Here is a 15421-nt window from a genome sequence, read left to right as displayed (position 1 = left end):
CCCAAGTGCATTTTCTATCTGTAGAGGCAGAGCAGGGGCGGAATGACTAATGGGACTCTCGGGCACTGCCCGAGGGCCCCATGCCACTAGGGGGCCCCATCAGGGTTGCCAGGCTCAATAATACCAGGAACAGTGGGCCAGATCCACAAAAGAGATACTCCGACTTAACTGCGGTTCAGTCTGTGTGTAACTTTGGAAACGATCCTCAAAAGGCTTTTTCCAAAGTTAGGCAGAAGATCCGGCATGTGTAATTGAATTACACTGCCGAATCTTAGGATGCAGTACCGCATCCGCCGCTGGGGGCATTTCGAGTCGAAATGCCGTTTCTAGTATGCAAATTAGCACTTAAGGCGATCCACAAAGCTTTCTAGCTTCCTTTTTGCGCCGTAAGTGTTATTTTGCAAGTGTAAAATTAGGGCTGGTTCTACAAAGTGTAAAGTTAGTCACACCTTGCAAAAGCCCATTCCAGCGACGGCATTTGGTATGCTTTCCCGAGGGAGAACTCCACGGCAATTTGTAAAAACAAAACCGGCATGGGTTCCCCCCCAGGAGCATACCAGGCCCTTCGGTCTGGTATGGGTTGTAAGGAGACCCCCCCTCCGCCGAAAAATTGACGTAGGGGGTCCCCCTACAATCCATACCAGACCCGTATCCAAAGCACGCTACCCGGCCGGCCAGGAAAGGAGTGGGGACGAGCGAGCGCCCCCCCCCTCCTGAGCCGTGCCAGGCCGCGTGCCCTCAACATGGGGGGGTTGGGTGCTCTGGGGCAGGGGGGCGCACTGCGGGCCCCCCCACCCCAGAGCACCCTGTCCCCATGTTGATGAGGACAGGACCTCTTCCCGACAACCCTTGCCATTGGTTGTCGGGGTCTGCGGGCGGAGGCTTATCGGAATCTGGGAGTCCCCTCAAATAAGGGGGCCCCCAGATACCGGCCCCCCACCCTAAGTGAATGGATATGGGGTACATCGTACCCCTATCCATTCACCTGGAGGCAAAAAGTTAGTTAATAAACACACAACACAAGGCTTTTTAAAATATGTTATTATTCTGCTCCGGATGCACCCCCCTGTCTTCGTTATTAGCTCAATTAGCAGGGGGGGCTTCTTCTTCCGCTCTCCGGGGGTCTTCCACTCTCCGGGGGTCTTCCGCTCTCCGGGGGTCTTCCGCTCTCCGGGGGTCTTCTCCGCTCTCCGGGGGGGCTTCTTCCATCTTCTCCCCTCTTCCGCTCTTGACTCGGCGAACCCCGGTTCTTTTGCAGCTCTCCGGTGCCTTCTTCTTCAACGCTGGCTGCCTGCTATGTTTGTGTGTTAGCTCGATTTCAAACAGGCAGCCAGCGCGGTCTTCTGTGGCGTCAGGGTCTTCTCTTCCTTTCTTCCGATGTTGCCTCGTCGCCTGTTGTCGCTGCAATGATGGAAGCGCGCCTTGCATCCCATTTATATAGGCATCACCGTCCCATCATGCTCCGGCAGGTACCCACGTGGTGGGTGCCTACCCACGTGCACCCACCATGTGGGTACCTACCGGAGCATGATGGGACGGTGATGCCTATATAAATGGGATGCAAGGCGCGCTTCCATCATTGCAGCGACAACAGGCGACGAGGCAACATCGGAAGAAAGGAAGAGAAGACCCTGACGCCACAGAAGACCGCGCTGGCTGCCTGTTTGAAATCGAGCTAACACACAAACATAGCAGGCAGCCAGCGCTGAAGAAGAAGGCACCGGAGAGCTGCAGAAGAACCGGGGTTCGCCGAGTCAAGAGCGGAAGAGGGGAGAAGATGGAAGAAGCCCCCCGGAGTCCGGAGAAGCCCCCCCCGGAGAGCGGAGAAGACCCCCGGAGAGCGGAAGACCCCCGGAGAGTGGAAGACCCCCTGGAGAGCGGAAGAAGAAGCCCCCCCTGCTAATTGAGCTAATAACGAAGACAGGGGGGGCCTCCGGAGCAGAATAATAAAATATTTTAAAAAGCCTTGTGTTGTGTGTTTATTAACTAACTTTTTGCCTCCAGGTGAATGGATAGGGGTACGATGTACCCCATATCCATTCACTTAGGGTGGGGGGCCGGTATCTGGGGGCCCCCTTATTTGAGGGGACTCCCAGATTCCGATAAGCCTCCGCCCGCAGACCCCGACAACCAATGGCAAGGGTTGTCGGGAAGAGGTCCTGTCCTCATCAACATGGGGACAGGGTGCTCTGGGGTGGGGGGGCCCGCAGTGCGCCCCCCTGCCCCAGAGCACCCAACCCCCCCATGTTGAGGGCACGCGGCCTGGCACGGCTCAGGAGGGGGGGGCGCTCGCTCGTCCCCACTCCTTTCCTGGCCGGCCGGGTAGCGTGCTTTGGATACGGGTCTGGTATGGATTGTAGGGGGACCCCCTACGTCAATTTTTCGGCGTGGGGGGGTCTCCTTAAAACCCATGCCAGACCTAAGGGCCTGGTATGCTCCTGGGGGGGGAACCCATGCCGGTTTTTTCTTTGAAAATTGGCATGGAGTTCTCCCTCAGGAATGCATGCCGCTGTCATTTTTTTTTTTCCCCGACGCAACTTTTTTAAGCCGTCGCGATCCTCAAAACTCGGCGTAACGTAACTTCGCGCATGCGCAGTACGGCCGGCGCGGGAGCGCGCCTCATTTAAATGGGACTCGCCCCATTTGAATAGGAACGCCTTGCGCCGGCGGAATTTTAGTTACACAGCCTGAAATTTCTAGATAAGTGCTTTGTGGATCAGGCACTTAGGTAGAAACTTTAAGGCAGTGTAACTTAAATGGGATTTTTTAAGTTACGCCAGGTTTTTGTGGATCTGGCCCATTATGTAAAAATCTGTGTTTTTTTTTACATCTGTCCTTGATATGTCCGAAACCGACATGCTTTTGATGTGAAAATCCTGAGATTTTAGCTGCCCTGCCTCTGAACTGCCTCCTGGCGTGGTGGCCATCTGTAAGCCCAGGGGCCCCATAATCTTCTATTGCCCGGGGGCCCCATACGTTGTCAGTCCACCCCTGAGGCAGAGGCAGATTTGCACTTTTTAGACAAACTACTCTACAAATCTAAGTTTGAATATACATATATTTCTAGTGCACACAGCAAAATGGTAAAGAAGATGTTAATAAAGACATTTAATGTGTCACTAGGTGAGGAGCCTGACCAGACAGGTCTCCTTCTTCAGTATCGGCAGGTAGATACATGCTAAAATTTGCAGCTGCACACTTGGACCTATACAATACCCGGGGCCCTGGGCGTATGACCTCTTTTTCTCATAACACACAACTTGTTTAGAAAGGCCAGTAAGTGGGTGGAGAAATGTCACTGGGAGTGGAGGGTGGGACTCATATGCAAGTGATGAAGTAACATGGAATGTTTATGAATCTAAAAGCTTTTTAATGTATTCACTTTAATTGTCCTAAAGTATGTACAAAAGGCAATAGAAAAAAATGGGCGATGTGCAAAAAGAATGTAACTTATGGTAAGTGATCTGTGTTTCTACCTTTGGTCGCTGATTGATTATTATTATACAGGATTTATATAGCACCAACAATTTCCAAAGCGCTTTACAACATGAGGACAGACAGTACAGTTTCAATACAATTTAACACAGGAGGAATCAGATTTATTATTGGATATGTATTTTTAAATTTTTTTGCCTAGAAGGCTAGTTTACCATTTATTTATTAGTTGCAAATGTTTATACGGCACTGATAATTTACATATTGTACATTCACATCAGTCCATGCCTTTAAGGCCGCATTCACACCTGAACGTAGCATTTTCGGTCGTTTTTTCTGGCGTTTTGTCGCATGTATTCACATATATTCGCACGTTTGCATACAGCGTTTTCCGACGTTTTTGAACTTCGTCATTTTTTATTTTAGCCAATAGGAAAAATGATCATCTCTTTCATCATTTGTTGCTATGTTTGTAGATTTTTTTTTATCTTCTTCCTGGGTGAATGTTCTATTTCACAGAACAGATTAAAGCGTCAAAACGCTTGTTGTCGCGCTAGACGCTTGAATCGAGCGTTTCCATTAGTTTCTATGGGAATACAAACGTTCAAAAACGCCCAAATCAGCCTGATTCGCACAACAAAAAAGGGTCCAGAACTTGTTTGAGCTTCAGGCGTTCAGCTTCAGGCATTTTGGAGTGGAGATGTGAACCATCTCCATTGAGAATAATGTATTTTTTCCCCTCTAGCGTTTTATAGCTTCAGGCTTCAGGCTACAAAATGCTCAGGTGTGAATGCAGCCTTAGAAGCTTACAATTTAAGGTTCCTATGTCACGTACCTATTTACACAGACAGGGAGCCAATTTACCTACCATTCATGTCTTTGGAAAAACTGACACATGCACAAAAGATACAAATTTCATGGAGGTCGTGTCTTGGCTGGTATCCAAACCCACTGATCCCAGTGCTACATGTCACACGTGCTAACCACTAAGCCATTGTGCTGCCCAGTCTTTTTTTTTTTTATTATGACACATTTGCTTGCCAGTAATGTAATGTACAGCATGTGCTAACCCTGATCAAAATGTAAAGGCTTATTCAGCAAGACAAAGTGCAGTGTACAAAACATGGGGGTTGATTTACTAAAGGCAAATAGGCTGTGCACTTTTCAAAGTACAGTTGCCCTCTGCGATTGCAGTTGCTCCAGAGCTTAGTAAATAAGATAAGGCTTCACTTTGCAAAGAATACCCAATCATGACCAAGGGAAAAAAAAAAAAGCTTTTTTGCTTGCACATGATTGGACGATGGCAGTCAGCAGAGTTTCTGCTTATTTACTAAGCTCTGAAGCAACTGCACTTGCAGAGTGCAATTGAGTTTTGCAAAGTGCACAGTCTTTTTATCTTTAGTAAATCAACCCCATAGTGAAGCAGAACATCAATGACATTTCTGTTTTCATTGCTCTGACTTCAGTGAACTGAGATCTGAATGGCTACTGTTGCTCACTGCACACCTTCACTGCGTTTTGTACTTCTGTACTGAATTTGTTTGCTTGTCTGGACTTTGATTAGAGCAAACTGTGTTTTACCATATAAAAAGAGACTGTAAACAAGATGCATATGACTTCAAAGCAACATAAATAAATAGTTCCACAAAAGCTTATTTTCATTTGCTGCGAATTCCGGCAATATTTTTTCCTCTGAAACGCCAGAGAGTTTATAGAACCCAACAAAACTGGTGAATATAACATAGTCTTCATTTCCTTTTTGACATGCAGCAACCCTTAAATTCCCTGAGCTGGCAGATGTGATGTAATTATTTTAGCAGAGATTGTTTCCATAGGAGGACCTCCAGAAAGAGGCACATGAAAAGGCTAGCTTGGACGCTTGTGTTATTACACTTTGAGTTTAACCATTGATATGAAATGACTCATTCTAGCAAACTATTCAGTCGATGTGGCAAACAGTAATTCAAATCTTAATAAATACCGATTTAACTTAAATAGGCTATTGATTTAACCATTGCACAAACTGCACTTTGTAGGTGGTGTTTAAATCCTATTAAAAATCCCGCCAAACGTAATCAGTTTTACAATAATGTTATAGTACTATTAATAAAAGAAGTGAGCAATCACAACCCACGTTAATGGTGAAAATGCAGAGCCTCCCAAGTTTTAAGTCACGCTCAGAGACGTCTCCTAGACTAATAATACAAGCAAGAAGTAAATCAGTCATCACAGGAGATCCTCTTTGTGTCTGATACTGGGTGGATGTAACATGCCTATTCAGAACAGGAGATGCTGCCCATCATAAGTGTGGTCAATGCCCTTTGTCTCTGCCAGGCCACACATCAGACAATTTCTGCACTCAAGACTTACCGCTATATAAAGCTGCCTTTCCTTAGACACAGGAGTTTGGATCCATGTTGCAGAAAAAAAATCCCTTGAAGCTCAGCAATTTTTCTCTTGTGCTGAAACTTCTCTTTCAGTCTTCCCTTCCCCTCCCATCTCCTCCTCCTTTCTCAAACTTATTTTCCTCCCCTCTTTTCCAAACTCTCATCCCCCTTCTCATCTTACTATCTCTCAATCTGTCCATCTGTTTTACTTGGTTTGCTTTTATCTTCCATTTCTTCTTTTCTCTGCTCCTCTTCATTCAGCTTTCTTTTCACTGGTGATTTCATAGTTTCCAAGAATAATACAAATAATACAAATTACTTATATATATATATATATATATACTGTATAAAAGCTGACAACACACCTCAAAGTGGATGTAAACTCTAACAATACATTTCTCTTATTTGATCCATTTAGGTCTGGTAAATATACAATTGAAAAGACTTTGGGGCAGATCCACGTACATTGGCGCATATTTGCGTCAGGCGTAGCGAAGCTAAGATACACTACGCCGCCGTAACTTACTTTTTATTTGGAATCCTCAAAGAATTTGCGCCGTAAGTTACGGCAGCATAGTGTATCTTTGGCGGCGTAAGGGCGCGGAATTCAAATGGATGTGATGGGGCATGTTTTATTTAAATACGTCGTGACCCGACGTAAACAACGTTTTTTTTTAACAGCGCATGCGCCGTCCGTGGGGGTATCCCAGTGCGCATGCTCGAAATTAAACCGGAACAAGCCAATGCTTACGACGATGACTTCATTCTACGCAAATCCCTATTCGCGAACGACTTACTCAAACGATGTAAAAAATTCAAAATGCGAGGCGGGAACGACGGCCATATTTAACATTGAGTACGCCACCATATAGCAGGGGTAATTATACGCCGGAAAAAGCCGAACGCAAACAACGTAAAAAAATGCGCCGGGCCGGACGTACGTTCGTGGATCGCCGTAACGAGCTAATTTGCATACTCAGTGCGGATTTCGACGGAAACGCCACCTAGCAGCCGCCGAAAAAATGCACTTAAGATCCGACAGCGTACTAAGACGTTCTTTTGTGGATCTGGCCCTTTACATCTTTTTAGCAAGTGCAAATACAGGTTTTCATCCAGCTAATAATCGTGTGAGCTAATAACTTCCTGTTCTCTGCTTCTGGAATGGTATCAGTTATCATTGCTCCCTGCTATCTCTGTGGACTTGAAAACACCTCCCTGGTATGGAGAAAAGAAGGATGTGTTACTTAGGGCTTAGGGCTTTTTTACACTTGCAATGCCCTTTGAAGTGCAATCCATTTCCAGATCACTTTTCACTTAAAGGCCCTGTACACACGATCGGACAAAACCGATGAAAACGGACTGAAGTTCAGTTTCATCGGTCCAAACCGACCGTGTGTGGGCCCCATCGGTCAGTTATCCTTCGGTCCAAAAATGTAGAACTTGCTTTAAAATTCAACCGATGGACGTCTAACCGATAGGTTAAAACCGATGGTTAGTACGCAAAAGCCTCGGTTCAAAACCCGCGCATGCTCAGAATCAAGTCGACGCATGCTTGGAAGCACTGAACTTCATTTTTCTCAGCACGTCGTTGTGTTTTACGTCACCGCGTTGGACTCGATCGTTTTTTTAACTGATGCTGTGTAGGCACATCAGACCATCAGTCTGCTTCATCGGTTAACCGATGAAAACGGTCCTTTGGACCATTCTCATCGGATGGACCGACCATGTGTACGCGGCCTTACAGGCAGTGAGGAGGAGTTATATCGCTTACCACCTGATTTAACCCTGTAAATATCGCACTACCATGCCACAATCACACGCATTTGTACTGTTTCTGGAGCTTCTCCTGGCTTAAAGTAGAGTTTCCACCACCTCTTGAGAACTACCATGCTCTACCTCAAGCCATAAGGTGTAGCTTCTCCGGAGCTGGGTGCAGGAACTGACCCTGAAACAGAAGATCTAGAGTTACTACAAGAAGTATTGGATCTTCCACGCTGACAGGAAGAAGTGTCGTGAAGCATGGCCTCCATAGCCAGAAGAGGATTACTGCTATCACTGTTACTGTATTTGTGGACCCTCTGAGTCTTGACAGGAATCTCACAATCAGAGGTATTGGTGGAAATATGAAACCCATTTGTTGTCATATTGGTCAGGCAACACACTTTGCTGCCATTGTGCAATGTGTTGGGTGTCAAGTGTGTTCCTGCACCTTTAAGGAGGGTTGGGCTCCCTCCAAGTCATCTGCCCTTCATTTATCCATTAGCCTACATGTTTTTCCACTGTTGAGACTCTTTAAATTTAGAGTTAGGGTCTCCAGGATACAGGGTGCCTTGACAGGGCCTGCAGCTTACGCATGTATTTGCAAATGTGTGCAACTAAACCCCTGTTTTTAACTCATACGGTTAGACAGGTTAATTTGTTTGTCGCTGGCTGGTTGGTAAGTTGAGCTTGGAAATACTTTGGTTTTATTTGACATGCTTTTGCCCTTTCAGTGCTCCTTGCTGTAAAGACCAGTTATAGGTAGGGGCAGTGACCTTTTTTTGTAATGTGGAAATATGTAACCCAGACTGAACCTACAGGGTTGGTGAAGGCAGTTTATGCCCTCTCCTTAGGGGTATGGAACTCTTGCCATGCATCTCAGGCATTTGGTATTTGCAGGGGTTGCTGCAAGATCTATCTCCGGGATGCCCCACCTCTTGGTCAGAAGAGAAAATGCTTGGGGACTAAGTGACGACTCGTTGTTCGACAAAAAATTTCAACTCTGGGAATCCTGATATACTAAATTAGATATGTCTGATCCCAGTTCAGAAGGGGTCAAACCTCTTCCAGTAATGTGGGGCTCCTAGTACCCCTCTGCATCTGAATATACACTACTGTGCCTCTGTTGTCAAGGCACAGCAGTACCCTCTTGCCCTTCAATAAAGAGTCAAAGGTTAATAGGGCTTGAAGGGCTGCTCTGAATTCTAGGATGTTTGAGACTATCTCCTGGGGGTCAAACACCCAATGATCCTGGGCTGCCTGGTTCTCATAATGCGCCCCCCTAGCCTTCCAGGCTGGCATCCGAGTTGACTATCTCTGGTTGCAGAGGAACGATCGGGCGGCACTTTTTCAAGCTGCAGACCAGAGTCCACCAACACAGTGGCTGTTTCACCCTGTTTTGCATGATAATTGATTGACGCAGGGCTTGACAAATTTGCTTGGAATCTAGGAGCCAGCTAAGAAAGATAGGAGCCAGGAACGTGCTCCGTCCCGCCGAACTCGCGTGCAGAAGCGAACGCATACGTGAGTAGCGCCCACATATGAAAGTGGTGTTCAAACCACACATGTGAGGTATCGTTGCGATTGGTAGAGCAAGAGCAATAATTCTAGCCCTAGACCTCCTCTGTAACTCAAAACATGCAACCTGTAGAATTTTTTAAACGTCGCCTATGGATATTTTAAAGGGTAAAAGTTTGTTGCCATTCCACGAGCGGACGCAATTTTGAAGCATGACATGTTGGGTATCAATTTACTCTGCGTAACATTATTTTTCACTATATAAAAAAAATTGGGCTAACTTTACTGTTGTCTTATTTTTTTAATAAAAAAAAGTGTATTTTTTCCCAAAAAAGTGCGCTTGTAAGACTGCTGCGCGAATACGGTGTGACAGAAAGTATTGCAATGACCGCCATTTTATTCTCTAGGGTGTTAGAATAAAAAATATATACTGTATATTGTTTGGGGGTTCTAAGGGAAGGAGATGGGCGGGCAATGAAAACAGGCAGGGAAGCTCTATTAGCATTGCTGGTTGTCTTGTCATACCAATGGCCACCACAAGAGGGCGCCAGATTCCAGAAAGAAGCATAGGTCTGCAGAAGGCCGCAAAGCCGCGGCCTCAATTACCGGCCAGCACGGCCCGACGCTAACGCGCGGGGGGTGAGAACGGGGACAGGGTACACCAGCTGTGCCGCCCCAGGCGCCAGGTCGCTAATTCTAGTCGCAATTGCAACCTGGCACCCGGGGGTTTGTCGAGCCCTGGATTGAAGCATCGATGCTCCATCCCACTAGGAGAAGAATGAACATGTACATTGAACCCACTGAATCAGTGGGAACGTGGAAGTCACGGAGCCCAAAATGCTAAGTTCTGGCTGGCAGAGACATTGCTGACAAAGCCCATTTCACCTTGTGAATTGGAGGACCTATTTTCTCTCTCGGAAGTTGGCCAATGTTGGCCTGGGTATTCATCAGTGCGCCCAGAAAGATCATCTTGGGACATAGATTGTTTTTTTCCAGTTTTGAGCCATCCAAAGTACTGGAGAGTATAAATAAAAACCTTCTGATGGTGAACAGGAGTACACCTCTTGCTAGCAAGTAGGAAAATGTCATCCAGATAATGGTGGACTCTCAATCTCTTCTCCCTCGGTAATGCAATTACTGGTAGTAGTACCTTAGAAAAGGTACTGAGGGCCATGAATATTCCAAAAGGTAGGCTTTTGGACTGAAAATGTTAGCGATTGATGGCAAAGCAAATGTATTTTTGGAAGGCGGGATGAACAGGCACATGCAGATATACAACTGACAAATCTATGGACAGCATCCAGTTTCCAAGGTTTATCACAGGTAGAATATACTGAAGACTCTCCATCTTGAAGTATTCAAGATGGATTCTCATATCAAGGCCTTTTTGGTCTAATACAAAACGAAAATCTCCCATCTTCTTTTGGAAATAGGGGTGAGTAGAACGCCCTCCCTCACTGAGAGACTGGTACCACTAAAATGTGTGCATTTTTGAAGGAGTTCATAATGTATTTGGCCATTATTTTCCTCTTCTCTAGGTCTGAAGGAAGCCTGGTTTCTTGGAAATGATCTCAAGGGAGTTTCCCCCTAAACCCCCTCCGATGGCCAAACTAAATGGTAGACACTACCCAAGGTACCCCTTATGTTATCTGCCCAAACCTGTGTATAAAGCCTGATCCTGGCTCCCACAGCCACATGCTGAGTGGGCATGTCCTCAAAAAATACTTTAGTTGATCTCCTGCCATTAAACAACTTGGGCTTTTCTTAAATTTAGTAATTTGCCACTGTCCTTATGGGGCCGAGTTAACCTCATTAAAATGAAGATAATTCCCAGGCTTACTTACCTTTTCCGTCATTCCCCGCAGTGGATTCCCAAATCCTTCTTTAAAAGGCTTAATCAGGTTTTCTCTTCCTTTCTCTGGGGCCCCTCCCCGCCGAGATATAAACAAAGCACCTTGATGAGACCGCAAACACAAGGGGATATGACGTTCCCTGATTGCTATAAATACTACCTTGCCGCACAACTGGTGACCGCGGCATGGTGGCTAGATCCAGATACATCGAATTCAGCTATAGTCCTGAAGGCGGCAGTGGTGGGTTCATTGGAGGCACTCAAATTGCTGGTCTATAGGAGACCTTGTGCCCCCTACCCCCTGACCCCCTCCATGTACACTACCATACGCGCATGGAGGGCAGGGTTGGCGGTGGAAAAGTACAGATCTAATGAAATCTCACCGAACGCTCCAATTTGGCTGAATCCGACTACACCTCATTTCTACAAAATGTCAGATCCATACGTATGGACCAAATATGGCATCAAACTTATATCTCATATAACAGAGAACAACACTTTAATCCCCTTGTCTCGACTCTCACAGACTCATAATATCATTGTCTTTCGGTACCTGCAATTGTCACATGAGTTTAATACCCAATTCCCACGTTCCTCCTTCATGGTGGTTCAGTCAGGGTTGGAGAAGACATCTCGTCTTAATGAACATCTGATATTTGTTTCTCTCCCTCCCATGGATAAGCTCTGGTCTTGTTGGCAAATAGATATCCCTACACTGGACAACGATGATTGGGACAATGTTTGGCACTTCCCCTTTAGCCCCCTGGTTTCGTTGCAAGACAGACTTGTGCAGTTTAAAATAGGGCATAGAGCTTTCTTTACACCTTATAGGCTTCATAAAATGAAACCCGAGCTCTCCGCAGAATGCTGGAGGTGCGGTGTCTCCCCGGGAGACTTTACACATATTTTCTGGGCTTGCCCTAAGATCCAGCAATATTGGACCGAGGTGCTAGATCTGATTGGCCTGGTCGCCCTGATTACAGTAACAATGACGATGGAGGTGTGCCTCTTGGGCCTGGTAGAGACACTGGTGCCGACTGTTGCAAAGAGAACTTTGATTGGGTTATTACTCTTTTATGCTCGGAAAAATATAGCTATGCACTGGAAGAAACCCACGATGCCTTCTCTGGCTCAATGGAAGCGTCTCATAAACGAGAGCCTTCCCCTGTATAAAGATACATACAGTATGAAAATAGAGGGTGCCCCTTGAAATATGATAAAATCTGGCGTACGTGGCTAGTGGAACCTACTACGGCTTGATAGTCAGGTGAAGAAGTTACGGAGTAGTTTTTTATGTGTCAGCTTCTACTTTGCCAAAACGGGGTAAAGGAGGATTGTGTGCCTGATCAGGGAATGGTTGGTTCTGATGATGGAGGAGACGTCTGACATACTGGGTATCATGCTGTGTCCCGAGTACGCATATACTTGTCATAAAATGTTAATTTTGCATGTCAATCATACAGATTTGTTAAGCACTGTCTGACTTGTTGTTTATGTCATTGTTTTTGTTCTCTCTTTTTTTTTGTTTATTGTTCAAAAATGCAATAAAAAATATTTATATATAAAAAAAAAAAAAAGAGAAGATTGGCCCTTCCCGGTCTGTATGATCTTGCTTCCCTGTATTGCGCTTGGGGAAATACTTCCTAGTTTTGCACGCTGTATCATCATCCTCCTTCAAACCAATCGCCCCCTTTACCGATTTGGTTCCACTAAAGCAGGGGTGGGGAACCTGCGGCCCGCGGGCCGCATTCCATCCGGCCCCCCGTGCCGCTGAGTGTGTGTCCGCGGAGCTGTCAGAAGGAGCCGATGTTGACATTGTAGTTCTGGCTCCTTCTGACAGTGTGAGTCACAGGCAGAGTCAGGGCGGATCCTGGCGGGGTGCAGCGGGTGCGGGTCTACTTCTGTCCCAGACCAGGACACATCATTCGCACAGACTGCACTGAGAGTGACATGTCTCCCCTCTGCCTGACAGCAGCTTGGTACAGCAGAGAAGAGCAGAGTGTCAATGTATCATAGCTCCTCCCCTCCTTCTCCGTTCTGTACACGAGGAGGAGGAGGAGGAGGGGGAACAGGCATGGTGCTGATATCAGGTCTGTAGAACGTTTTTTTTTTTTTTTATGCTCTGTAGATGGAGGAGGGAGGGGGAGAGATCGGTAGAAAAGGAGGGCAAGGTAGAAAATATTTGGAGTGATGGAGGGGTTAGGAGGGGGAAGGCAATGCTAGAAGTTTGGATTAGATTTGAAACCTAACAACTCCCCCTAGCACTACCTTTCTTTCTTGCAAAAGCACCCCCGCACATATCCTACCCCACCTAGTCCTCTCCCTTGCACTGGCCCTCTTCTCTTACAAAGGACCCCCCCCAGCACATATCTGACCCCCCCAAGCGCCTCCAGCACACATGGGCACAGGCTGCATATGATGTGCACAGAGGCTGCTTATAATGTGCACAGAGGCTGTATGATAGGCACAGAGGCTGCATATGATGGGCACAGTGGCTGTATGATGGGCACAGTGGCTGTATGATGGGCACAGTGGCTGTATGATGGGCACAGAGGCTGCATATGAAGGACACAGAGGCTGCATATGATGGGCACATAGGCTGTATGATGGGCACAGAGGCTTCATATGATGGGCACAGGCTGCTTATAATGTGCACAGAGGCTGTATGATGGGCACAGTGGCTGCATATGAAGGGCACAGTGGCTGCATATGAAGGGCACAGAGGCTGCATATGAAGGGCACAGAGGCTGCATATGATGTGCACAGAGGCTGTATGATAGGCACAGAGGCTTCATATGATGGGCACAGTGGCTGTATGATAGGCACAGAGGCTTCATATGATGGGCACAGGCTGCATATGATGTGCACAGAGGCTGTATGATGGGCACAGGCTGCGTATAATGTACGCAGAGGCTGTATGATAGGCACATGTCCATTGTGTTTCCTTTGTTCTTTATTCGTAAAAATGGAGTATATAAAAAAAAGATTATACAAAAAAAATGTTTGACCAAATATAACAGGCTAATTTTTAAGTTGATCATTTTGTACGGCCCCCGAATGATGTTACAAAAATCCAAATGGCCCTTGGATAGACTAAGGATTAAGGATAGACTCCTTAACGAATTCTCTGATTATACTTGTTACCTCTGTGACATCCACATCCTTTTCTTAGGTTTCTTCCTCAAAGCAGGAATGACAAGCTAGCTTGTCTGGCAATGCTGGAGCCTCAAAAACCCAGAATGATGATTCTATGCATGAAGGTAAAAAAACTTCTGTCTGCTGCTTTCCCCACATCCCCCCTAATACTCACCTGAGCCCCCTCTATATCCTGCAATGTGCAGAAGAGCCTCGGTTGTCCCAGGACTCCCTCTCCATCTAAGTATGACATGTATTGTAATTTTTTTTTAAAAAGCCAAACCTTTAATACCATTGTATGTTCCACTATAAAGGGAACACTGAATCGGATGTGTGAACACTAAAGGGAAGTCTGAAGTGCAAGAGACACCATCACAGGAAATTAATGCGTTAAGGAATCCTAGTCAAGAGAGTTAAGTGCAAAGTATCAGAAAAATGTGCCAGCGATGTGAACAGACTCCAAATGCCTGGTTGTACATGAAAAAAAAAAACTGACACCACTCTAGCCAATTTTCTCAATAAAAAAAAGTTCACTAAAATGTGTCAGCAAAACTATACCATGGTTTGCAAGTCTGTTGCAAGATCTAACTAAAAATTGGATTAGGAAAATTGGCTTAAAGACCAGCTAGAGCGAAGATTCAAAAGAGTTCTATAAAAAGAAAACCTGTAAAAGAAATTAAAGGGCTCTCTGGAACATTTCTACAAGTGCAATGGTTGGCTATGAGTCTTAATTAAAGTAGAACTATAGGCAAAACCTTTTTTCACTTTGGATAGCGTAAGGGAGTGTTATAACCCCTCAGATTTTTTTCCACCATGTGTGCCCTATTGCTGAGATTTCCCTTTGCTTCCTGTCCTATGGCCAAACAGGAAGTGAGAGGAAATTCCTCCAAATTAAGGGAATTCCTTAGGGACCCCCAGGTCACCAGATCTAGTGTCTCCATTGGCAGGGGTCCCCTCTATTACTTTTTGGGGAAAACCCAAAATTTGTGATTTTCTTTAACTTTCACTTTCTTTCTTTTCTTTTTTTCTTTTTTCATGTTCAAACATTTTAGCAAGAGGAAAAAAAGCAATACACATTGAAAACAATGGTCCAAATGTGGACGAATCATGAATTGGAAACATTAAAGTTGCCAAAGTCATTGAGCCATTGGGAAATTGTCAACTTTGGAGGGGCATAAACCCTCATCCCGCTTAGGATAAATCCAGGAGTTTAATAAACTAACAAACATGTTACATAACTAAAGTGTGGTTAAACAAAAAAGTGGGTAAATAAGATGTATTGAGATTGACAACAATGTGAACCTGACTACATTCACTTTCAATGATAATGGTAAAC

General features: G+C 45.7%; 1 protein-coding gene across 7 annotated transcripts in view; it reads right to left on the bottom strand.

Annotated features, from left to right (window-relative positions):
• The window catches only part of COL16A1 (collagen type XVI alpha 1 chain), a 249859-nt gene extending 243938 nt beyond the window's left edge, over positions 1 to 5921 (bottom strand). For 5 of the 7 annotated variants that reach the window (XM_040337083.1, XM_040337086.1, XM_040337084.1 and 2 more), the window contains exon 1: positions 5806 to 5920. The gene's annotated coding sequence lies outside the window, so the exon portion shown is untranslated. Of the gene's footprint in view, positions 1 to 5801 lie in introns of all 7 variants that reach the window. The other 2 variants (XM_040337082.1, XM_040337081.1) reach the window with 2 other exon arrangements.
• Positions 5922 to 15421: the final 9500 nt, after the last annotated feature.

This window comes from Rana temporaria, chromosome 2, assembly GCF_905171775.1.
Source record: "Rana temporaria chromosome 2, aRanTem1.1, whole genome shotgun sequence".
Lineage (NCBI taxonomy): Eukaryota > Metazoa > Chordata > Amphibia > Anura > Ranidae > Rana > Rana temporaria.
Note: the sequence above shows the minus strand (reverse complement) of the source record. Positions and strands in the feature narration are given on the sequence as shown.